Genomic DNA, 27106 nt, shown 5'->3' on the forward strand with positions numbered 1-27106 from the left:
GCGACTTACTATTTAATAAATGATAAATGATTATTCATAACAAATATGAGTGATGTGTGATTATTATTCATGCTATATACTGATATAGGGCTAAGTAAGCAATCAATCCTGCAAATTAACCCTTAGTTGTTCAATATATTTATTCAGACAATGTGAGTAGAAATACAGAAATTCTGCTCCCACCAATTACAACATTTCCCTAAAAACTTACCAAAACGTAAACATTTTTAAAACTCTTTCATTTCTGTTCCAGAGGCCAGGGGTTAAATTGGGATTTGATATGTGGGGGGGCTCTGTTAGAAGGTGCGACGGGGGAGGGGGGAGAGAGTTAGACGCTCGTGAATTGTCAACGGGGGGGGGTTGACATCAGAGCATCATCCTATGGGCTTAGCCCCGGACAGGTACAACAGGTATTCACTCAGAGGGGGGTAGGTACTAAATGCCACCCATTTACATGTAGGCAAACAAAATCAACATACAGTAGGGGGGTGGGGGATGGTGAACGGTATGGTCAATGTTTGTAAACACAATCCCCAGGATGTGTCCTTATCAAACCAAAATAGAAAATGCAGATATTACACTCAGACATTGGAAAAGTCTATGTTAAAAAGCCTCAGTCATGTTCAGCTATGTTACTATTTATAATGTTATTGTTGTTACAACAGAAGATGTTTTTCTTTATATTGAAGTTAAATGCATCAATCTGGTGCACTTTGAGGTCAAAATTAAGAGATTTATGGATACCGCTGGAAAAAGCTGTGTGTGAAAGTTTAAATCTTCCTTATTGAGCTTTAAAACAAATGAATAACGACTATATATAATAATAAAATAAACACCGGCTGTTGTTATGCCTGCTGTAACGTTAAATTACTCCGTTCTCCGCTTAAGTAATTATGCCGTTACAAGCTTCATAGTTGTATTTATCATCTAAATTTGCCGAAACAAGTTTAATATTCTGAAAGCCAAGACTTTGTTTATTTGAAATCAGATGAAAACAAACTGTAACGGACCCTGCCGTGTTATCTATGATTACTATGCCTTACTGTAAATTCATAATTTCAGCCGGAGGGAGGGGTGCGGCGCTGCGGAGGAGCAGATTGCGAGACTACATTTAATTTAAGGGGAGCAGTTACTGAGAAGTATATAATGAGAACTGCTACCAATGGTGGCGAACATAAACATAAATTATCGTGGTGAAGATGATGATTAAATTAGGATTAAAATTCGAGAGCCGGCTGCATTTCCTCTCGTTCGTTTTTTTCGACTAAACAACATTATTTTGTTAAATAACAACATGGTGATGTTTTGTAAATGATTACATGTCTTATTTAGCACAGACTATGATCCTATCCGTGACATATGGATCTTAACAAAGATCCGCTATACAGTAGTACCAGACATACTGTACATTGTGGTGATTGACATTATTCACCCACGGATCTTGGTATAGTTTCCATACCTTCTGTGTTTTACGAGCGACTTATCAAGTCTTGGCAAACGGCATAAAACACGATTAAACGTGATAGTATATAAAACCATGCCCGTATCTACAACCTATAGAAATGCAAAACGGCGTCAGTTTAGACGTAATTCTGTCCTCCTGCTTACCGCATCATTTATGAGAAAACATTTCATAACATTAACACAACATATTCGAGGTGGTTTTAAATAACATATCCGTATTTATTTATTTCTCCAAGTTATGTGTTTGTGTGCACTGAGGAGTCTCAAACAGGCGTTTGTTTCATCATTTAAAGATTGGCTTTAATCAATGTTTGAAAATGAATTCTTCATATTTGATAAATGAGAGGTAACATTTTATTGATGGTATTATTTCCACATATTTCTCTCCATTCTTCCTTCTGCCAACGGTGTCGCAGTTTCTCGTCTCTCCCATTTTTGTGCTTAGTGCGTACGAATGGGTTCGAGTTTGCGTGGAGGACCGCACATTTTCCCGTCAAGTTAGTATTTTATAAATCGCAAACATTGCGTAGAAACTGGCGTACGCCATTTTTTGAGCGTATATCCCTTTATAGATGAGGCCCCTGAACTTTGAAACAACCTCCATAACATTCATCTGGCTGCTACTTTGAAATTATTTGTCTAATATATCATATTCCAATCACTTGTATATAGACTCTTATTGCACTATTTAACTTTTTACTATTTTACTATTTTTCTTTTTGCCGTCGATGGGTTTCATTCCATTTCAATGTGCTGTTTGACGCGGTGTAAACTTCGCGCACTGCCACTCCAACATCCAATCACAGAGCTTGAGAACTAATCACGGGGTTTGTCAAACAAAGCACATGTCGTAGTCCTAAACGATAGCTGAGGATTCTGGGTAGTGTAGTGTCTTCGGCCATCCTAAACTCCGAAAAAATATTTGTTTTTCCGAATCGAAGGGGAAAAACACAAAAGCATTGCACACAATTTAAACCAATCAATGTTGTGTAATTAACAAGGATAATCTGGTGTTTTTGAGTTAATGAGTAGTGCAGATATCACTGTCAAATCAATCGACAGTAAGGAGAATAGTTACTCACGGGTGTAAAATCCTCCGTTATCCAATGGGAATGGACGCTCACATTGCCTTTAAATGCCGCCGACATGGACCGATGCGGTGCTTCCATGAGCGTCAAATACCGCCGCCGATGGGAATACATTGCAATCAGTTGAAAGCTCTTTGCGTCCGTTTATGAAGCTGAAGGAGCCTCGGCGCGTCCCAACTGCACGTCACTGGACCCTGACCAAGCGTCGCTCCTGGACGTTTAGGGAGTGAGAGTGTGTTGTTTACTCCTGTAATTCAAACAAGACGCGCTGGAGAGGGGGCGGGGAGTATCTCCATGTAAATCCTATCGGAATCGGATCGATCAGGCTAAACTAACCTGTAGCTGCTCCGTCCACACTCACAACAACGTCATACAGACATAAATAAAGCAGCGACTGTATTCTCCATGACACAGACAGTCTGTGGTTTGTACTTGTTTAACTTTTGTCCAGTTTTTGAACAGATATGAGGAGCTGTGAGCTCTGAGTGTGTGCTAACGGCTGATGTGTTGGGACATGTTGGGCTGTCGGGTGCTGACCAATCACGTAGCGTCATTTCTTGACTGGCAGCAAAAACAACCAATCACAGCAGTGCTTCTCTGGCTGGCTCTGTCCAATCACAAACAAGAAGTGTTCTCCCTAAAGGAATACCCTTTCTGTCCAATGTGAAATGCTGTAGTGTTTTCTGAAATGCTGCAGCGTTTTGTGAAATGCTGCAGCGTTTTGTGAAATGCTGTAGTGTTTTGTGAAATGCGTGCTAATAGAACCATCCTTAGGGCAGCAGAGCGGAAACGGTGGAAATCCAAACACCCTGACGACCTCCTAACCTACCAGGCTCTCCTCTCCTCTTTCTCTGCTTCGATTTCTCAGGCAAAAAGCACTTTCTTTCAAGATAAAATCCATTCTTCATATTCTAACCCCAAAAAACTATTTTCCATCTTTTCCACCCTCTTAGAACCCCCCAGAGCCCCTTCCCCCTCCTCCCTTCTGTCAAGCGACTTTGTTAACTACTTTGAAAAAAAGGTTGATGATATTCGCTCTTCTTTTTCTGACTCACCTTTACTCACCGCTGGGTCACCAGACCCCCCTTTCACCCACTCACTGACCTCCTTTTCCCCTCTCTCTCCAAGTGAGGTTCTTACCCTCATTACCTCTGCCCGTCTTACCACCTGTCCTCTGGACCCTATCCCCTCAAACCTCCTTCAGACTATCGCTCCTGATATTCTACCGGTTCTCACCCATTTCAACAACACTTCTCTAACTTCTGGTCACTTTCCAAACAGTCTCAAGGAGGCAAGAGTAACCCCTCTCCTAAAGAAACCCACTCTCAACCCGTCTGATGTTATAAACTACAGGCCTGTCTCTCTCCTCCCGTTCCTGTCTAAAACTAAAACGCGCTGTCTTTAAACAACTCTCCTATTATCTCCATCAGAACAACCTTCTGGATCCGCACCAGTCTGGTTTCAAGGCAGGTCACTCCACAGAAACTGCCCTCCTCGCTGTCTCTGAGGAACTGCACACGGCTAAAGCAGCCTCCCTCTCCTCTGTCATCATCCTGTTGGACCTGTCTGCTGCATTCGACACGGTGAACCATCAGATCCTCCTTCGCACTCTCCAAGAACTTGGAGTTTCAGGCTCTGCACTTTCCCTCCTCACCTCATACCTCAAAGACCGTACCTACAGGGTAACTTGGAGAGGGTCAGAGTCCGACCCTTGTCAATTAACTACAGGGGTCCCTCAGGGCTCTGTTCTTGGTCCCCTCCTCTTCTCCTTGTACACAAACTCGCTCGGATCTGTCATTAGCCCGCATGGTTTTTCATACCACTGCTACGCTGACGACACCCAATTCATTCTGTCCTTTCCCCGCTCAGAGACCCAGGTCGTCGCACGCATCTCTGCTTGTCTAGCAGACATCTCTCAGTGGATGTCTGCTCACCACCTCAAGCTCAACCTTGACAAGACTCAACTGCTTTTCCTTCAGGGAAAAGATTGTCCCACTCTTGACCTAACAATCAACATCGGCCCCTCTGTTGTTTCCCCGACTCAGACTGCAAGGAATCTGGGTGTGACCCTAGATAACAACCTGTCCTTCACTGCAAACATCGCTGCTACAACCCACTGCTGCAGATACACGCTTTACAACATCAGGAGGATATGTCCCCTCCTGACCCAGAAAACGACGCAGGTTCTGGTCCAGGCTCTCGTCATCTCACGCCTAGACTACTGCAACTCCCTCCTGGCTGGTCTACCTGCATGTGCCATCCGACCTCTGCAGCTCATCCAGAATGCAGCGGCTCGTCTGGTCTTCAACCTTCCTAAATGTTCCCACACCACGCCGCTCCTCGGCTCACTTCACTGGCTTCCGGTAACTTCTAGAATCCACTTCAAGACAATGGTACTTGCATACCATGCTGTGAATGGTTCTGGCCCTTCCTACATCCAGGACATGGTTAAACTGTACACCCCAGCACGTGCACTCCGCTCTGCATCAGCCAAACGGCTCGCTGCACCCGCACTGCGAGGGGGACCCAAGTTCCCATCTGCAAAAACACGTGGGTTTGCTATCCTGGCTCCAACATGGTGGAATGAGCTCCCCATTGACATCAGGACAGCAGAAAGCTCACACATCTTCCTGAGCAGACTGAAGACTCATCTCTTTCGACTCCACTTCGAGCAATAACATTACTAACAAAGCACTTACTAACAAAGGACTGGCTTATCTAAAGCCAGTTGAGTAGCACTTGAAATGTGTTGTCTCTATGAAACCTGATGTACTTATATGATTCTGTTTTCTTCAAGTTTGTATCTTCCTGGTCGAATGCACTTATTGTAAGTCGCTTTGGATAAAAGCGTCAGCTAAATGCAATGTAATGTAATGTAATGTAATGTAATGTAATGCTGTGGTGTTTTCTGAAATGCTGTAGTGTTTTGTGAAATGCTGCGGCGTTTTGGGAAATGCTGTGGTGTCTTGCACTTCAGGGCCACCGTACTTTTGTCTGAAAATCCATTATTTTTAAGAAGAAAAGAAGTCTCTGCATTTGACCCATCCTAGTGTTAGGAGCAGTGGGCTGCCATTATGTACGGCGCCCGGGGAGCAGTGTAGGGAACGGTGCCTTGCTCAGGGACACCTCGGTAGCACTTGGTCTTTCCGGGACTTGAACTGGTGACCTTCCAGTTGCCAAGCCAAGTCCCTATGGACCTTGCCACCACTGCCCTGAAGACCTTGAACAAGATCTTTTCTGAGGAGGTAATGAATGTTTTGACTAACCGCTCAAAGCACTTTATGATGATGGAGACAGGGGCGGATCTACCGGGGTGGCATGGGGTGGCAACTGCTACCCTAAAAATAGGCCTTGCCACCCCAGCTGCCATCCCAGTTGGCAGCTTTGTTTTGAAAGAAAAGTTGTGGCTCATCGGACATTTATGAGAGAAAGTCTCTAATGTCCGAGTGCAAGTGAATGCAGCACAAGATGCACGTCTTCTAACCCCTCGCCCGTCCCTGGCGCGAGCGTGGAAATATGATTGGCGGAGATTTCATTTGAACGGGACGGCGCAAAACGAGAAGCATTCGGACCCAAGTAGACGAAAGGAATGAGGTGCGGTCTACAATGACAGAGAAGAGACTGTCAGTGTGGCTGTACTCAGCATTGAATCAAAACGCACTAAAGCTGTTGATCTTAAGAAGTTTGTGAGGCGTTTTGCTGAACAACATGGTAATCGCTGCATTCAGCTGTAATAGGCATGCCAACTTGATGCTCTGCTCACGGATGAGCATACAACACTGTTAAGATGATGACCTTACGTGTGTAAATATATCTTTTTCTTTGTGGGGGTCTGCCCCCAAAAAACAGTTTTAAGTCCTGAGAAAGTCAAATAAGACGGTGTGTAAAACTACACTGCCCAGCCAAAGAAAAGTAACCACTTTGATTTAACTAGGCCAGTAGGTAAGGACTTTCCACTGGATAATAACTGAAGCGATGTGTTTTAGCTGAATACACGTTTTTTAACCCTAACTGATGCAGTTAGTCACTTCTTTAATGTGTGTTCTTTCTGATGTAAAGTCAAGGTTGTAACTGTTTGCAGTAAAGTCGTGGGGCGCTGAACTGTTCTTTTGAATCTTTTGAATTTTGATTTATGATGGTAATTACTTGTCTTTCAAATTTGAAGGAGGGTGAGCAAGCATCTTGAGGAACATTCATCATTAACTCCTCCAAAAAATATAGTTTATTTAATAATAACACTGAATATGTGAATCATAACAGTGATTGACAGCTGATAGGAATAATATGATTGTTAATATTATCATATTAATTCAGACAAACATCGATGAGACAGTTAATTAATGTACTTATTGCAGCAGTCTGCATAGATTTGGTTCCCCTGCTGGTCTAAGAGTGAAACAAACTCATTCAGTTATTGTTCATTTAAAATTCATTAAAGGTGGGGTAGGTAAGTTTGAGAAACCGGCTCGAGATCGCTAGAATTTGAAAATACACAGCCGGAAAAAATCTGCCACTTCCTTACAGAGCCCCTCCTCCAACACACACGAACGCGCACATGACCAATGAGGGCACGAGATAAGTTTGTGCACAGATGGAAGGCTGACAGGCAGGTAGGCCATCCAGTTATTTTAGCCGGGCCGGCTCAGATGATTGGTCGTGCTTTTTACAGTACTACGGCTTCCACAGATGATATTTTTTTATGGATTTTTTGTCAAAGCACTTCAGATATTCATTGCTATCGGGATGTTAAGAGCATTCCATGGAATATAACAAAAAGTGTATCTCGAGCCGGTTTCTCAAACTTACCTACCCCACCTTTAAATTATGTTGTGTCACAATAATGTCACCTAATGTTATTGAGTTAAAATATCAATATTGTGGATTTCCAAGTTAACATTGATTGATAAGACTGCGATTAAATCAGCATATACTTCTGCCAGGGGATGCCACCCCTCAAAATCTCCTGCCACCCTCTTTCCACCCCATGAATATTTTTCTAGATCCGCCCCTGGATGGAGATGAGTGCTACTGGGCGGTAGTCGAAGGACAACTCAAGGTGTTGAATTTGTTTATCAAATGAATTGTTTTGTGTAGTGCTGAAGTGTCACTGGGGGAAGTAAACATTTGTAAACATTCACATGTAAAAAACTGGTTCTTCACAAATAATAAACTGCAGTTATTCAGTCATGACAATATCATATACGTTACAACTCTTCATTGTCAACATCTGACAGCCATCCCATACATAAGAACACATGACATTCAGACATTTGGAGATCCAACATATTTGTACTACATTTGTAGTTTCCATGTCTTGGTACATTTGCAACATTAGCCGCCTTTAGCTTAGCAGTGGTGACGTGAAGTCATGTGACGGTGCTGTAGTTCCTTTATAGCCCAACATTAGCCACCTTTAGCTTAGCGGTGGTGACGTGAAGTCATGTGACGGTGCTGTAGTTCCTTTATAGCCCAACATTAGCCTCCTTTAGCTTAGCGGTGGTGACGTGAAGTCATATGACCGTAGTTCCTTTGTAGCCCAACATTAGCCACCTTTAGCTTAGCGGTGGTGACGTGAAGTCATGTGACCATGCTGTAGTTCCTTTATAGCCTAACGTTAGCTTTTCACCTCAGAAATCATAAATTGGTTTTAATATGTGGAGATTATCCTGCTGAACTAAACGTGTACATTTCATAAACGTTTGTTTGACACAGAGATTATATTCTGACATAATCCAAATTAACTTGGAGGAATCCCATTGGCTTTTTGTGGAGGGACCAGGGGCATTAGGGCATCCCCAGAAAATAGGTCAGATTTTTGGGAAAAAGTCAGAATTACAAGAAAAATACATTTGAATTCTGACTTTAATCTCAGAACTCCCCATAAAATATATTTTGTACAGATCTGTAATCTTTCTTTTACTCAAAGCCCTAATAATGTTTTTGTGTATTGAAGAAAGCAGAAGCTCATCAGGTTCAATGGTAAAGGCCTGGACCACAGGATTTAAAACATCAGTGGAGCAGACATTATTCACGCTAATCATCAACGTAGAGTTCATTTGGTGAAATTTGAGACATGATTTGCTCTAATTGCCACTTGCATATGTTACAGTATGACCAGATTGTCCAAGAGGAGTAGTTGGGTAAAGGAATAACAAATCGATGAGGACTGTGATGGACAGATTCTCCTTCATTTTGACTCCAGGTTTATAGATTTGAAAGGCATGCCCATTTATTAATAATTAACAGATGCGTGCTAACCCACCTCTGTCATTAAGATATTGAACATTTCCTTATAAATGAGAGTTTCCTGCCCCACACGGGGACCATATTTCTGTTGAAGGACAACTCAAGGTGTTGAATTTGTTTATCAAATGAAATGTTTTGTGTAGTGCTGAAGTGTGGCGGTAATTAAATACTGTGTGTGAGTGTGTGTGTGTGTGTGTGAGTGTGTGTGTGTGTGTGTGTGGTGTGTGTGTGTGTGTGTGTGGGTTGGTGTGTGTGGTGTGTGGGTGTGTGGGTGTGTGTGTGGTGTGTGTGTGAGTGTGTGTGTGTGTATGTGTGTGTGTGTGTGTGTGTGTGTTGTGTGTGTGTGTGTGTGGGTGTGTGTGTGTGTGTGTGTGTTGCGTGAGTGTTGTGTGTGTGTGTGTGTGTGTGTATGTGTGTGTTGTGTTGTGTGAGTGTGTGTGTGTGATGTGTTGTGTGTGTGTGTGTGTGTGTGGGGTGTGGTTGTGTTGGGGGGTGATGTGTGTGTGTGTGGGCAGTGCGGGTGTGTCATGCTGTGTGTGTGTGCGGAGTGTGGGGGTGTCTGTATCGTGTGGTGTGTGTGTGTGTGTGTGTGTGGTGTGTGGTGTGTGTGTGTGTGTCGTGCGTGAGTTGTGTGGTGTGTGTGGCTAGTGTGTGCGGTGGTGTGTGTGTCTGTGTGTGTGTGAAGTGTGTGTGTGTGCTGTTGTTGTGTGTGTGTGTGTGTGTGTGTGTGTGTGTGTGTGTGTGTGTGTGTGTGTGTGTGTGTGTGTGTGTGTGTGTGTGTGTGTTCATTTGCCTTCTTTGGTTTGGATGCAGAATGTGTGTGTGACAGACACACACGCACTTGAAAGGATGTCTTCATGTCTTGCCTTAACTTTTCCTGTCAAATATCCTCCATCTTTGTGAATAGTACAGAAATACGTGGTTCCACGTGGACGCATCTGATGAATTGGTATCAGAATCATCAAAACCTTATTTACCAAAGGGGATATGAGGTTATTGTCTAATGGTTTGAAATGTTGTTGACTGTTGTTTCCGTGAACGCCCGAATGGTGCGTGACTTTAAAGTTGAAGCGTCAAGGAATAGACAGACATTACCTTTGGTAAAGGATGGTCCAGTGTTTCCTAAAGGAGATGACAGAGGAAGCACTGAAGCTCCTTTCCTATCATCTAGAGAATCAGCTCTTATGGCTGCAGCTCAGAGCCTTTCGGGTCATTTCACTCCGATAGAAACCTTCCTGAGGGAGAAAGAATATTCAAAAAGCAACCTATGAGGCTAAGCTCTGCTTTGCATGGACTTTCTTAGACTGGAAAAGGGAGACGGTGACCTGGTGAAGGTCATGGATGGGTTGCCAGCTGGGTTTTGCACACTAGTTGTGATTTGCCTACACAGAGATTCATCTGAGCTGTGATTGGTGCAGCCAGTCCGTGAATCGAGTATTTTAAATATCATCACCTGAAAACCCAGAGACTCAGCGCTGGCTTCCAATCTGTCATCATCCAAGGTGAGTGCTGGATTTGAATTGTATTACTTGTTATTCCCTGTACTTTGAACTGATGTCTTGCTTCCAGACTGCAGTGGGTTTGAGGGCAACACTACAGTTCAGTTACCAGTAAAGTCAGGTGATTAAGTGTTGGATAAAGAGCAGAGGTGGCAGAGAGCCGTACTCAAAGGTTGAAATGCTCATTTAGCAATTTGAGATTTAGTTTAGTCCAAAATATATTTTACCAATTTCATTACGATAATCCAATATTTTCAATAAAACCAAAGGTGACATCCATAACATTTGCATGATTGACAAATGAATGCACTTCACTTACTGCATTATAGAATGTTCTCTAATGAATACACACTACAAAGTATACATAAATATAAATGCTGATGTGACTGCAGGTCTGTGGAAACCATGATGAGAAAACCCTCCGTCCTGCTGCTGCTGCTGTTTGCTGCCGTGTGCGGGTCTACTCTGAGACGTAACTTTACTTATTACGATGAACCGAAGACATGGAGAGAAGCACAGACCTTTTGCAGAGAAAAACACAGTGACCTGGCCACCATCAGAGCCGGAGAAAAATTTGAGGAGTTTCCTAATCACGCATGGATCGGTTTGTTCAAAAACACTTCCGAGTGGAAATGGTCAAAAACAGACGAGATCGCCCACATCACCAACTCCCCCAACTGGGATTCCAGTAAGTCTTGCTAGCACGTAACTTTAGGATATAGGATATTAAGCTTTTAAAGAGTCCTCTTCTACTGATGTTCAGGTGTATATCAGTATGTAGTGTCTCCCCTTATGAAACAAAAATATATTGTAATATATTGGTAAATATAATACAATATATTGGATCATACATTTCCATATATGGGAAAGTAGTCCTTATATTTTTAAATATATTGCAATATATGCATGGACCATGTATGGCTATATATTGATACATATAAAAAAAATATATTGCAATGAAAACAAAAACTGCACTATACATTTATATGTAATAGTTTTATTGAAACACTCATTTATCTTTCATGAGTTTACATAAAATTGAACAGATATTCATAAACAGTTATCTCACTTCGTTTTGTATAGTTACCCACTTTATATATGAACATATGTTTGATGGTAGCCTACATATAAAAAAAGTACAAATTGTCCATTGAATGATGGAAAATAATATACAGTTTATAAATATATATAGACACACACATATATGCACGCATATATATATGCATATATGCACGCATATATATATTCATATATATATATGAATATATGCACGCATATATATCTATGCATATATTACGGCCGACCGGCTATTTGGAGTGGAACGCACCCACGGCAGACAGCCCAAACAGTATTCGAATGCGCCACTTCCGACTGATTTCGGGGAGCCCCCCCCCCTCTCCAGCAATAGATTGATCTGATTGGCAGATTCAAATCTGCGTTGCTGCCTCTGTCTGTTGATTCTGTCGCTGAGTGTCAAAGAGAAAGCATTCATCAGGTGCTTCGAAACGGAAAATTAAAAAGAAACGAGAGGAAAATACAGCACCAGAGTCAGGTATGTGTGTGAGCATTTAAAACTATTTTAAATTGAAATAATTCTGCATGTACACTATAAGTAGTCTAGTTGCTTAATCCGTATGTCCCGTCTCTCGGCACTACACCAGCTACATTAGCTAACGTTAGTTAAATTAGCTATGTTAGTTCCCTCGTGTATGAGTGTATAACCGGTCCGCAGCTTTGTGAACATTCAATTTCGAAGATTTTCGATGTTACAGTCAACTGAAGTCGACCCAAAACAGCCAAAAATAGCGGACCTTTAGATCGCTAACATTTTAGCATAAGTCAATGGAGTTTAACATAGCGAAAACTAGCCCCACGGCTAACGGACATTTTCTGACTGGTGACGATGATGAGCTAGTTAAGTAATGTAACCACAGTTAGTCTATGTCTTGTAAATTCCCCTTGTTCTCCTTGATCTGTATTATATCGTTCGTGTTTTAGTCAGGCACATTTAGGGACAGCTAAAGTAGTTCAGCTACGGGTCTTCGAGCTGGTTACACATGTGCGTTCAGGATATTATTGCGCATCGTCACATGCATAATTACCATCGTCACAGAGAGAATGCGTTCGTGAAGAATGTGAGCATATATGCAGATCTTTAGTGTTGGTAATGTTATAAGATTGTATGCATAGTGTCCTGCTCAGTCAGTGTGTTAATGAGTCTTGATGTCCCGTTTTTAGTTTCTATGTTGTTCAGGAATTGAGCTAATGCTAGCTAGTTAGCTAAGTTAAGCTATGATAGTGTGTGGATGAGATGCTAACTTAGCTTTTATTAGCCGTGTGTTTGCAACGTGTCTAATGTGTTTTAGCAACAATTAGTATTGCTGTTGCTTATTATTAATAACCATCGTCTGGTTAGTTATTGTAATTTGAACCTTATTTCTATTTCTGTGTATTTTGCAGAAACCATTCATTCATTCTCTACTCTACGTTAGGCTATGTGTTGTGGACTAATGCATTCAAGTTAGTTCACATTTTAGTTGTTATTGCCCCTGCTGACAATTGTGTGGATAATATGTAACCTACAGTCAATGGCATTTCACATTTTGCTCTCCAGTGTATGATATTTTAATGTTGACCCATAATACTATATATCTATATATTTTACAGGAGCATTGTTGAAATTCATAGGTCGAACTAAGCCTGCAGAACCACAAGTCAAGAGGACAGAGGAGCCAGATAGCAGTGGTGACTGAGACAGAATAAATAAGGAGAGAGGGCCCATGCAGAGGCAGACATCAGTAGTGAGGAATCAGACCCAAAAGATACGAGGACAGAGGAGCCAGATAGCAGTGGTGACTGAGACAGAATAAATAAGGAGAGAGGGCCCATGCAGAGGCAGACATCAGTAGTGAGGAATCAGACCCAAAAGATACGAGGACAGAGGAGCCAGATCGCAGTGGTGAGGAACGCACTGTCATTTAATTTCACTGTCATTTTACTTTTCACATATCACTTTATTCACTATTCAGCTTAGTTATCCTTGCCATGAAGGATTGAATGGATGAATGTTCTATATTATTTTAATGACAGATTGAACCACAGCAATATTGTTTTAGAGATTGTATATGTTTAACTGCTATGCCTGTCATCTCTGCTCTGTGTCATTGTGTTGTCTCCTGGGTTCTGTAGTGCCCGGAGTCTGTCTTTTTATTTTTTTTCCTCCCAAACCCCATCCCCTCAGGACGCCTTTTGCCTCCTGTCAGGTCATCATTGTAATAAGAATTTGTTCTTAATTGATTTTCCTGGCTAAATAAAGGTTCTACTACTATTTATTCAGTTATTTTATTACTGGTACTGCTAATTGCATTATGCGTATTGTTGTATATTGTATATACGTATGTATTTACTACTACTACTTACAAAATCAAGGGTTGTAGCTTTGTGTCAGTACATATTTCAGGGTTTTTCTATGCCTTTGTTCATCTAAATTCTAATACTCATAGGCGACTACCACTCCTGCCGATGCCGAGGCCCAGTTCTCCCTTCCCACCACCCCAGGCTCATTGTGCTGGGTAAAACTCTCATTCAATAAAAGTAGTCTTTTAAAGGTAGGGTAGGTAATTTTGGAGAAACCAGCTCGAGATCGCTAGAATTTGAAAATACACAGCCGGAAAAAATGTGCCACTTCCTTACAGAGCCCCTCCTCCAACACACACGAATGCGCACATGACCAATGAGGGCACGAGATAAATTTGTGCACAGATGGAAGGCTGACAGGCAGGTAGGCCATCCAGTTATTTCAACCGGGCCGGCTAAAATGATTGGTCGTGCTTTTTACAGTACTACGGCTTCCACAGATGACATTTTTTATGGATTTTTTGTCAAAGCACTTCAGATATTCATTGCTATCAGGATGTTAAGAGCATTCCATGGAATATAACAAAAAGTGTATCTCGAGCCGGTTTCTCAAACTTACCTACCCCACCTTTAAAGATGAATGCAATTACATTTAAAAAAGTTTTAAACAGAACTGTCACAGATGCAGATGCTTGGTCCAAATTCCATAAAATATACCAACCAGTAGCGCCACACTCAGACGAAAATGTACAAAGCCTATTCTTCCACTATTTGTATTCCCACATTATTCACCAAGCCAGCCCATGCTCTAATATAGATATTATGGATATTGTTATAATTCCTGCTGTCTTTTGTGAACTTCTAATTATTTGTAATTGTTCTGTTCCACAGATGCTGTAGTAAACCACCATCCAGGGACCAAGACATCAGATATAAGAACATCCATTAACACAAGAATTTGTGAGTAAAGGCACGAAAAAAACAAGATTGACGATCAAATAGGGTACAAGACTGTTTGGCCCTGTTCCGGACATTGTTTTAATGAGTGATCAGCTCATGTTTAAAGTTGTCACCAGGTGAAACAAAAAACAAGATTGTTAAATAGGATAACAGACTGCTCTTTTTGGCCCTGTATGAAATAACAATGCATCATTTATTAACTATACCTATACAAAATGTAATACATTTTCCCTTCATTATGTAATAACACCTCCTTTTGTAATAATTTGCCCATTATGTAGTAAACAAGTTCAATGCAAATATGTAATACATGTCGCCACATTTTGAAATATATTATTACATATTGCTGTGGTTATTACAAAATGAGTTGCAAACAATAACATTACAACTGTTTATTTATTTATTCAACCATGAATCATCCTTACTCATAATTTAAAAATATTTCAGTAGAATATCTTTCATTGGCCAAAACTAGATCAAGTGTTACCATATTCATTAGCCAACATGTATATCAACATCAATTTTGGGATATATTTACAGTTTGGTTATGGTTACATAATGAATATTACAGTTTTTTAAAAGGGCAACTCACGCATTTTGTAATAACCATTGCAAAATGTAATAATTTATTACAAAATGCAGGGACATTTATTTTATATTGCGTTCAGGCTGTTACAGAATGCAGCAGATTATTACAAAATGTGGGTTTTATTACATAATTACATAAAAATGTTCTTGAGTCATTACATAATGTGTTGTTTAGGCCTTTTCTTTTATTCTTTCCTTGTCCTTCTTTTAATGAGTATTTTGATAACTGTTACACATTGATAGAAAAAAACAAATTAAGCTTCTCATTATTCAGACTCAGCTCTCAGCGCTTAAGCTTCTTTTAAATGTTGATAAAACCAAGGTAATGCTCTTTTCAAAAACTAAAAAAGACACCAGAGCCTGTTTTAGATATTTTAATTACACAAGGAATAAAACTTGAAGTGGTTGCCTGTTACAAATACCTTGGTATCTGGCTTGATGATTGTCTCACTTTTAAACTTCATGTCAATAACCTGCTTAAAAAACTGAGGGTTAGGCTAGGTTTCTTTTCCAGGAACAAGTCCTGTTTCTCACTTGAGGCCAGAAAAAGGCTAGTCACTGTGACCTTTTGACCTGTGCTGGACTATGGTGATCTGATCTATATGAATGCACCTGCCAATTGCCTGGTCAAGTTAGATGCCGCCTATCACAGTGCACTGAGATTTGTGACAAACTGTAAAGTATTAACCCATCACTGTACCCTGTATGCAAGGGCAGGTTTGCCTTCACTAACTGTACGGAGGCTCAGTCACTGGTACATTTTTATATACAAAGCCATGTTAGGGAAACTTCCTTCCTACATCTGCTCCCTGATCTCACGGCGAATTGTAAGTGGCTACTGCCTGAGATCGAATGCTGTGGTTTTATTAAATGTGCCAACTGCTAGGACTGTCTTAGGGAAGATAGCATTTAGATGCGCAGCTCCGCTAACTTGGAACAGTCTGAGCAATTTGGTTCCACTAAATGTTTTTAAAGCAAGGATAGATGCTATCCAATCGGAAACTGTTGGAACCTGTAAATGTTACTAGCTATGTAAACTGTAGTCACTGTAAATATGCTGTATGATGTCCTTTTTTGTTTTTCTGTTATGTTTATATGTATTCATGTGGAACCTACTTGCAGCAGGTCACCCTTGAAAAAGAGATCAATGATCTCAATGGGATTCACCTGCATAAATAAAGGTTTGAAATTAAATGAAAGATTTTTTTTATCAGAACATGCATTTCTCCTCATTGTGAACATATATTGCACTCATGTTCAGAATATATGGTACGTACATGGTCTTTTATAAATCTGAATATATATATAGTGCATACATGTCCCCATATAATTGTGAATATATAGCGCATACATGTCCCCATATAAATCTGAATATATAGCGCATACATGTCCCCATATATTTGTGAATATATATAGTACATGTCCCCATATAATTGTGAATATATTCTGCATACATGTCCCCATATAAATCTGAATATATAGCGCATACATGTCCCCATATATTTGTGAATATATATAGTACATGTCCCCATATAATTGTGAATATATTCTACATACATGTCCCCATATAAATCTGAATATATAGTACATACATATCCCCATATATTTGTGCATATATATAGTACATGTCCCCATATAATTGTGAATATATTCTACATACATGTCCCCATATAAAACTGAATATATAGTACATACATGTCCCCATATATTTGTGAATATATATAGTACATGTCCCCATATAAATGTTAATATATAGTAAATGTATGTTCACATATATACACAACCAATATATATTATATATATTTACATATATTACTCAATATATGGAAAGCGGCAATTACTGATGTATTATCCCATATATTACAATATATTATCACAATATATTATTCAATATATATATATTGTAATATATTAACACAATATATTATTCTATATATCTTCAATATATTTTCAATATATTTTGTAGATATGAATAAATATGTTTTTCATGTTGATTATTAATCAGTATCACTTGGTGTAGCCAACAGCAAGATTTCCTTTATTAAATCTTTTCAATTAACCAGTAAATCAGAAAACAAAATAATGCAATATATTGACAGTTAATATATGGGGAAATATATTTTCTTTGCGTAAGGGTCTACTTTAAAGAGTCCTCTCCTGCTGATGTTCAGGTGTATATCAGTATGTAGTGTTGTTGGAGGGTATTTTTGGAGGGTTTTTCTGGGTTCTGTAATTGTTGTAGCTGTGAATGCTAGCTTTTCTGGCGCCATTAGCTATGCTAGCGCCGCTAGCTATGATAGTGCAGTTTAGCTCCAAGAAGGGGATTTTGTGTGTTAATTTGGATGTATGTTTGCAGTACGTGCATTGTTAGTGGTTGTTTTATGTCAAGAATCTATGTTTTGTATTATACAATGTGCTATGTGTACCATGTGGTTGGGTGCATAATACATTAGACTTGAAGCAAACGAACAACGTCTCTGTTTCCTTGTCTGATATTTTCCCCATATTAGGGGCTTAACATATATCAGTATGTAGTGTCTCTACTTTAAAGAGTCCTCTCCTGCTGATGTTCAGGTGTATATCAGTATGTAGTGTCTCTACTTTAAAGAGTCCTCTCCTGCTGATGTTCAGGTGTATATCAGTATGTAGTGTCTCTACTTTAAAGAGTCCTCTCCTGCTGATGTTCAGGTGTATATCAGTATGTAGTGTCTCTACTTTAAAGAGTCCTCTCCTGCTGATGTTCAGGTGTATATCAGTATGTAGTGTCTCTACTTTAAAGAGTCCTCTCCTGCTGATGTTCAGGTGTATATCAGTATGTAGTGTCTCTACTTTAAAGAGTCCTCTCCTGCTGATGTTCAGGTGTATATCAGTATGTAGTGTCTCTACTTTAAAGAGTCCTCTCCTGCTGATGTTCAGGTGTATATCAGTATGTAGTGTCTCTACTTTAAAGAGTCCTCTCCTGCTGATGTTCAGGTGTATATCAGTATGTAGTGTCTCTACTTTAAAGAGTCCTCTCCTGCTGATGTTCAGGTGTATATCAGTATGTAGTGTCTCTACTTTAAAGAGTCCTCTCCTGATGATCTTCACCAACCTCCTCCTCATGTTCTATCAATAGTCTCTCTGAGTTAAAGCAAAAACTGAAAAATAAAGAAAAGTGTCTGGTTTGTTATGTGAATCATGTCAAGCACTTTTTCTACTTCTTGCAGGTGAACCAAGTGGTCAGAGAAATGAGAACTGTGGTGTGATTCACATGAATGGCAAATGGCATGACGATGCATGTCACAACAAGTACAGTTTCTTGTGTTACAATGAGACTCTGGTTCTGGTGAAGATGAAGAAGACGTGGGATCAGGCTTTAAGGCACTGCAGGCTTCTGGAGGCTGAAAACCCAAATGAGCCAGTGGACCTCCGCTGGAACTACCGCTACGACCTGGCCTCCCTGCACACTGAGGACGACCGCGCCTACGCACGCCTGAGGGCTGGAGAGGCTTCCACTGACCAGGTGACGGAGCTTTCTACACAGAGTTTGTGTTTTAGAGAAACTCCTCCTGTGTGTTGACATTTTGCACACTGTGATTTGTTCTAAGGCTGTCAGCGTTAACACTCGTTCTTCATCTGGAAACATTAAAGAGTTTAGAAAAATAAACACAAATTAATCCAATCACACCAAATCAAGTCATCATTAAGTACTCTGATGATACTGCAATAATATCTCTGCTCAGTAACACAGACGACCCTGAGCTGCACCAACAGGCTGTAACTCAGGTGGTCGAGTGGACTGATAGCAATGCTCTTGAGATCAACACCAAGAAAACTGAGGAAATCATTTTTGGCTCACCATCTGACTCCCATAAAGTCCCCATTGCCATCCATACAGATGAAATCAAGCAGGGAGTTTCATACAAATACTTGGGTGTAATGATTGACCATCTGCTGTCATGGAAGGAGCACATTGAATATCTGTGCAAAAGGACAAAACTAAGAATTGATTTTCTCCGCCGTCTTAGGTCTTTTGGGGCGAGCAGAGAAATTCTTCTGTTGTTCTTTACATCTGTGATCATGTCCATTCTGCAGTACTGCAATACTACCTGGTACAGATGTTTGTCAGCAGCTTTAAAAGATCATAACAACCTAGTGAGGCTGTCCAATAACATCACCTCTGACCCAAAGCATGTTCTGAACAGTGAATATGAACTGCTACCATCTAATCGGAGATACAGGGTCCTACGATTCAATAAAGTCAGACTGAAGTACTCCTTTGTGCATCAGTCAATCCTCTCAGTAAATACAGAGCTGATCCCAGATCAGATGCACGCTGAAGGCTCTTTGAGCAGCTCTCACTGATCCTGCTGTTATGTTACATGTTTGTTGTTTGTTTCTCATGTGTTGTGTGTTGATGTTTGTCTGTTGATGTTACACATGGAGCTGCTGTGATGCAAGGAGCATTTCAGACTTCATCTGACCATTAAAGGTGGGGTAGGTAAGTTTGAGAAACCGGCTCGAGATACACTTTTTGTTATATTCCATTGAATGCTCTTAACATCCTGATAGCAATGAATATCTGAAGTGCTTTGACAAAAAATCCATAAAAAAATATCATCTGTGGAAGCTGTAGTACTGTAAAAAGCACGACCAATCATCTGAGCCGGCCCGGCTAAAATAACTGGATGGCCTACCTGCCTGTCAGCCTTCCATCTGTGCACAGACTTATCTCGTGCCCTCATTGGTCATGTGCGCGTTTGTGTGTGTTGGAGGAGGGGCTCTGTAAGGAAGTGGCAGGTTTTCTCCGGTTGTGTATTTTCAAATTCTCGCGATCTCGAGCTGGTTTCTCAAACTTACCTACCCCACCTTTAAAGTATTATCCTATCGTATCATAATCCAATTCTCCAGCCTCCTATAAAACTAGCATGGGATCACAGTATGAATACTACTATACGAGTATATGTGTAGTACACATTATACAGAGGGTGATCACAGTATGAATACTACCATACAAGTATATGTGTAGTACACATTATACAGAGGGTGATCACAGTATGAATACTACCATACAAGTATATATGTAGTACACATTATACAGAGGGGGATCACAGCAGCTTTGTCGATGCTTTAGCTTAGTGTCGGTTAATTGTCAGAGTTCATTCCAGTAATTCAGGAATCATGCTATAATAAACTTCCTTTATTACAACACAATGATTACATTTTAAATCCATGACACCACACATGCATGGTCCTTGTTCAATAAAGACGTGTGTACATAAATATCTCACCTCTCTGCTAAATGTGGTCAGGTGTGGACGGGCCTGCGCTTCCTGGCGGGTCAGTGGTTCTGGATGGGCGATGGAGCAGCCGTGCAGGTGAACAAGGAGATACAATGTGACCGGACTCAGAGTTTCTGTGGCGTCCTGGTGAAGAACAGCAACAACCTCCACGAGACGGAGGACTGCAGCAAGAAGCTAAACTTCCTCTGTTACAGGAAACCTTGAAACAATCAATCTGTAGAAAAGCTCTTCTCCCTCTTCTAAGGTTCAGGTTGTATTTATATGATTACTGTAGGCTAGCTCAACTAGGCGTGGACTGTCCTTTCTATTGTTTAATCAACTTCAATCAAGGTTTATTGATTATATATTCTTTCTCTGATATGAAGGAATTATCCTCTACAAAGGTCCACATATGTTCTTACATATTAAGGAAGTGGTCACAGGATAATACATTCAACATGTCCTTTTATTATTACATTGAGCTTTTCTTCACAGGAGGAGTTACCCCAGAGTCCGGATAGTTCATAAATGCATGTGTGCTATTTAGAAGTAAAGCATTCAGCCAGAAAACACTGGAGTTTCATTTGAATGTGGAACAATCCTTTTCATAGGTTCATTTTCAGATATATTATATGGTAAATTCCCCTGCTGTGGGACTTATAAAGGAATTCTGATTCTGTTTCTTATATATTTATACAAATAAAAGTTCTACATTGAGTTTTGTCATTATTGAATAAACTTCTAATAACTGATATCCCTGCTAGCTAGCTGAACTCCTCCTGAGTTTGATTGATTATGTACATTTAAATTGATCCTCCATGAGCATCGTTCACTTGTCCTCAGTGTTTATCAGGGAGTTGATCTGAACCATGGGGTCATTTGACAACATGGCCACCAGGGGGCGCTATGATGCTTCAGAAAACCTTCTCTCAGTGGGATGAGACTCTTTCCTGACTCGTTCAGCTTCATGGAGATCAAGCTGCAGACATGATCCACCAGCACCACGTGTTATTCACCATACCATGCAACATGAGTGTTTACGACGCTGTGCAGAGGCCCGTTTAGAAACTTGTGTCCGGACTGGGGGAAGTATAAATGTGTAAAAACTCACATATAAAGAACTGGTTCTTCACAAATAATAAACCTCAGTTATTCAGTCATGACTATATCATACACGTTACAACTCTTCATTGTCAACATCTGACAGCCATCCCATACATAAGAACACATGACATTCAGACATTTGGAGATCCAACATATTTGTAGTACATTTGTAGTTTCCATGTACATTTGCAACATTAGCCGCCTTTAGCTTAGCGGTGGTGACGTGAAGTCATGTGACCGTGCTGTAGTTTCTTTATAGCCCAACAGCTGTATTTTATCTCCTCAGTCCAATGTTGACTTTATGGTGGATTGAATAATGATTGTCTGTTTCTCCCGTGAAAGTCTGTGAAAGTCCAGTTTTGCAGAAACAGTTTGTGTCAAACCAAATACTAAGCCTTTGTCGTGCTGCAGTACATCAATTCAATCCTAATTTAAAACAATATAATACGGGAACATTTCAGTTCACAAAATAAATAGTAAAATCTTGTGTGTGTGTGTGTGTGTGTGTGTGTGTGTGTGTGTGTGTGTGTGTGTGTGTGTGTGTGTGTGTGTGTGTGTGTGTGTGTGTGTGTGTGTGTGTGTGTGTTCATTTGCCTTCTGGAAACCACGATACTGAAAGTAGCCTTCTCTGTGTGTGATTACTGAAACATAGCATTACAGCAGGCTGGTCTGAGGTCAGGAACACATCCAGTTAAAACATCTTCGAGCTGCAGCCGAGCAACCTGATTGGTCGGAGTCTGGCCATAATGCACGACTAGTCTGCCAACTCTGCTGCTCTCTACCTCCAGACTGCATGGAACCAGTACACGTGTATCACTGTGAGTACATGCAGCACTCCACCAGAGGGCGCTCTGCTTTGAGGGCTCTTTGAGCAGCTCTCACTGATCCCGATGTTACGTTCAAGGTCTCCTATCATCCTCTTCTTCATCAGTATATCACAGGTCTCAGATATATCCAGACCTGTCTCTGTGGGTTTGTAGAGGCAGAGGTCAAACAACTTGATTGGTTAGCTGGCCGACTCTTTTGTGATTGGTCAACAGTGCATTTGTTGTTTATGTGCTGTAACTGTAAAATATCTATTTATTTAGCCAAATTAAAAGCACATTAGTGTGTGACAGTGAGACGTTGTTAAGCTAGGTTTGTTTTTCAGCAGCACAGGACTCAGCACGAGAGTTTATGTTCAAATATGTGTGTGTGAGATACCAAGCTGGAGTCCAAGCAGTGTGTGTGTGTGTGTGTGTGTGTGGTGTGTGTGTGTGTGTGTGTTTGTGTGTGTGTGTCTGTGTGTGTGTGTGTGTGTGTATGTGTGTGTGTTCTAAGCTTGGGTGGTCATAGAAAATGGTGAAATGTAACTTAGTACATAACCCAGTACTTTACTTTTGCACTTTTTGGACACAATTGTACTTGAGGTTTTTCCATCTCTATATAACTCTAGTCGACTTCATTTTAGAGTCATATGTATATATATTGCAGTAGAAGTATACAGAGACATGTGTCCCCTCTGTGTAAAGAGAGAGTCTCTTTCCACAGAGGGGACACGTGTTGATGTAGAAGAGACATGAAGAAGAGGGGACACATGTTGATGAAGAAGAGACATGAAGAAGAGGGGACACATGTTAATGTAGAAGAGACATGAAGAAGAGGGGACACATGTTGATGTAGAAGAGACATGAAGAAGAGGGGACACATGTTGATGAAGAAGAGACATGAAGAAGAGGGGACACATGTTAATGTAGAAGAGACATGAAGAAGTGGAACAGCTGACATTTAAATTAAGTCTTCTCTGATCGTCACACACACGGGCTGCAACATTTGGAAAAAAAAACTATATGCAATTATTTTGAGTGATATGGCATTTCCATAAGCTTTGCCGTATCAGAGGCAATGATGATTAACGGCAAAGAAGATATTGAAGTGATTATGGTGTAATTTTTCTTAAAGGATCCGAACCAAGGTTTCTTAGTAAGTCTGAAGAGTCTCTGCAGCTCCACATTACATCCTTCAGATACTTTCACATATTTAGCATTTAACAAATATTTAGATTCTGTTATTTTAATGTTGCACTAAACCAAGAGAGATTAAGAAATGAAGACCTAATGTTGAGCTATAAAGGAACTACAGCACGGTCACATGACTTCACATCACCACCGCTAAGCTAAAGGCGGCTAATGTTGGGCTATAAAGGAACTACAGCACGGTCACATGACTTCACATCACCACCGCTAAGCTAAAGGTGGCTAATGTTGGGCTATAAAGGAACTACAGCACGGTCACATGACTTCACGTCACCACCGCTAAGCTAAAGGTGGCTAATGTTGGGCTATAAAGGAACTACAGCACGGTCACATGACTTCACGTCACCACCGCTAAGCTAAAGGTGGCTAATGTTGGGCTATAAAGGAACTACAGCACGGTCACATGACTTCACGTCGCCACCGCTAAGCTAAAGGTGGCTAATGTTGGGCTATAGAGGAACTACAGCACGGTCACATGACTTCACGTCGCCACCGCTAAGCTAAAGGTGGCTAATGTTGGGCTATAAAGGCACTTGTGTGTTAACCACAGATCTTATTTTAGGATAACAACCAAAAACACATTCAGAAAACCATTGACCTCCAATCCAGGTGACAGGAAGTGATGTAACGGGAAGTTATTAACATCAATGTTTGTGTGTGTGAGGATGTGTTGAACTAATGTGTGTGATCTGATACTCTCAGCAGCACTTCTGTCCAGACCTGTCCCTGTGGGTTTGTAGAGGCAGAGGTCAAACAACTTGTGTGTGTGTGTGTGTGTGTGTGTGTGGTGTGGTGTGTTGTGTGTGTGTGTGTGTTTGTGTGTGTGTGTGTGTTGTGTGGTGTGTGTGTTTGTGTGTGTGTGTGTGTGTGTGTGTGTGTGTGTGTGTGTGTGTGTGTGTGTGTGTGTGTGTGTGTGTGAGCTTGGGTGGTCATAGAAAATGGTGAAATGTAACTTAGTACATAACCCAGTACTTTACTTTTGCACTTTTTGGACACAATTGTACTTGAGGTTTTTCCATCTCTATATAACTCTACTCGACTTCATTGTAGAGGCATATGTATATATATTGCAGTAGAAGTATACAGAAGCTTAAAATGGAAAAACACCTGGGATCCATAAAAGTCAGATTGTGCCAATTGTGATTCGAAATGACGCAACAAAAACAAATCTGTGTTTTTCGTCCTAATTCAAGACTTTTGTCACATTTCTAACATTCATGTGTTCATTATATTTGCACGAGGTCTAATAATCAGCACTGACAGATTATGACACTACGTTCAATTCTGCATCTCCTCAAATCACATCATTCTTCTGGTTTGTTGCAGTGTTAATAAAACAGACGACAATAGAAAGCCATTAAAAGCTTGTGAAGACGTTTGGCTCCTTCCTCACATTCCTGGGGAGTTCTCTCGCTTGGGGTGAGATGAAGAGGAGGAGGAGGAGGAGGAGGAGGAGGAAGAGTATAGTCAACGTCAGCCTGGTCTTTAACGTTTTTTTTAAATCAGCTGTTTTTAATGTTCTGTTGTGATTGGTCAACCTCTTAGAGATGTCCCGCCCCTTAGCCTATCATGAACAATGTGTTGGAGCGCTAGCCAATTGGAGTGGGAGTTTTCCATAGTGATGTCACTATGTTCAGGAAGTAAACAAAGGAGTCCAATCGAGGCGTTTCAGGCAGGTACGTTATATAACACCACAGAAGAAGAATACGGCCTCTTTAACATGTTTTTAACGTCTTTGTCGTTTTGTTAAAGGTGTAGAAGATGTTTCCGATGTTACCGTAAGGAGCCGCTGATCCACGTCTCGGCTGGACTTTGAGGTCACTTGAGTACGTCCTACATTTCAGTCGCTTTCTTTATTATTCTTATTGATTCCTTTGAGTGAGACATTGTTGGTTAAAGCTGCAGTCGACTCTGATGAAGACTCCCAGCAGAAAGAAACACAACATCTGGAAAGCTTCAAGTGAAATAAATGAAGGAAAGGTGTTGGATAACTGTCTCATAATCCAACAAAGAAAAGTTCAAAAGACAATGTGTTGGTGAAAGAGGATATTAGAAGCTGTTTGTGGTGACTTGTATTCATATCTCTTCAGTGGTGCTGGAATAACTGCAGTTTTGATTTAAAGGAAGAAACAAAAACCAGCTCTTGCTCATTTCCTGGTCCGACCCGACGGTGAATCTGCTTTTTCCATTCAGAGGAGAGAGAACGAGGGGGAGGGAGAAAGTGTGTGTGTGTGTGTGTGTTTGTGTGTGTGTATGTGTGTGTGTGTGTGTGTGTGTGTGTGTGTGTGTGTGTGTGAAAGAAATCCAAGAAAATAGAGAAAAAGGAGAGATTTATACTTTCTGTCCAGAATGCATGCCGGTGACTAACGTCGTCATCTACAGTCAGCCAATCAGAGAAGACCTTCCCCATCTTTGGACCCACCCATCTCCCCCAAAACTACTACACACACACACACACACACACACACACACACACACACACACACACACACACACACACACACACACACACACACACACACATATGGCCTGCTGATGTTGCTCCACATCAGGAGCAGAGATGTAAGACCCCGCCCCCTCTGAATCCCAGCCTGCAGAGAGCACGCACGTACGCACACTACACACACACACACACACACACACACACACACACACACACACACACACACACACACACACACACACACACACACACACACACACACACAACACACATGACACAGACACACAACACACACAGACACACACCGACACACACACACCTACACACACACACACACACACACACACCACACACACACACACACACACACACACACACACACCACACACACTACACACACACACACACCCACACACAAACACACACACACACCGACACACACACATACACACACCTACACACACACCTACACACACCCACACAAACACACACACACACCACACACATACACACACACAAACACACACACACACACACACTGCTTGGCCTCCAGCTTGGTATCTCACACACACATATTTGAACATAAACTCTCGTGCTGAGTCCTGTGTTGCTGCAAAACAAACCTAGCTTAACAACGTCTCACTGTCACACACTAATGTGCTTTTAATTTGGCTAAATAAATAGATATTTTAAATTTACAGCACATAAACAACAAATGCACTGTTGACCAATCACAACAGAGTCGGCCAGCTAACCAATCAGAGCAGACTGGGCTCTAGTTTCAGACAGAGGGTGAAAAGAGGAGACGTGAAAAATAAAGAGCTGTTTGAACATTAAAGCATGGAGACAGTAGAGACACGACATACTGATATACACCTGAACATCAGCAGGAGAGGACTCTTTAAAGTAGAGACACTACATACTGATATACACCTGAACATCAGCAGGAGAGGACTCTTTAAAGTAGAGACACTACATACTGATATACACCTGAACATCAGCAGGAGAGGACTCTTTAAAGTAGAGACACTACATACTGATATACACCTGAACATCAGCAGGAGAGGACTCTTTAAAGTAG

The sequence above is a fragment of the Trematomus bernacchii genome, unplaced genomic scaffold, assembly GCF_902827165.1.
Source record: "Trematomus bernacchii unplaced genomic scaffold, fTreBer1.1, whole genome shotgun sequence".
NCBI classification, from domain to species: Eukaryota; Metazoa; Chordata; class Actinopteri; order Perciformes; family Nototheniidae; genus Trematomus; species Trematomus bernacchii.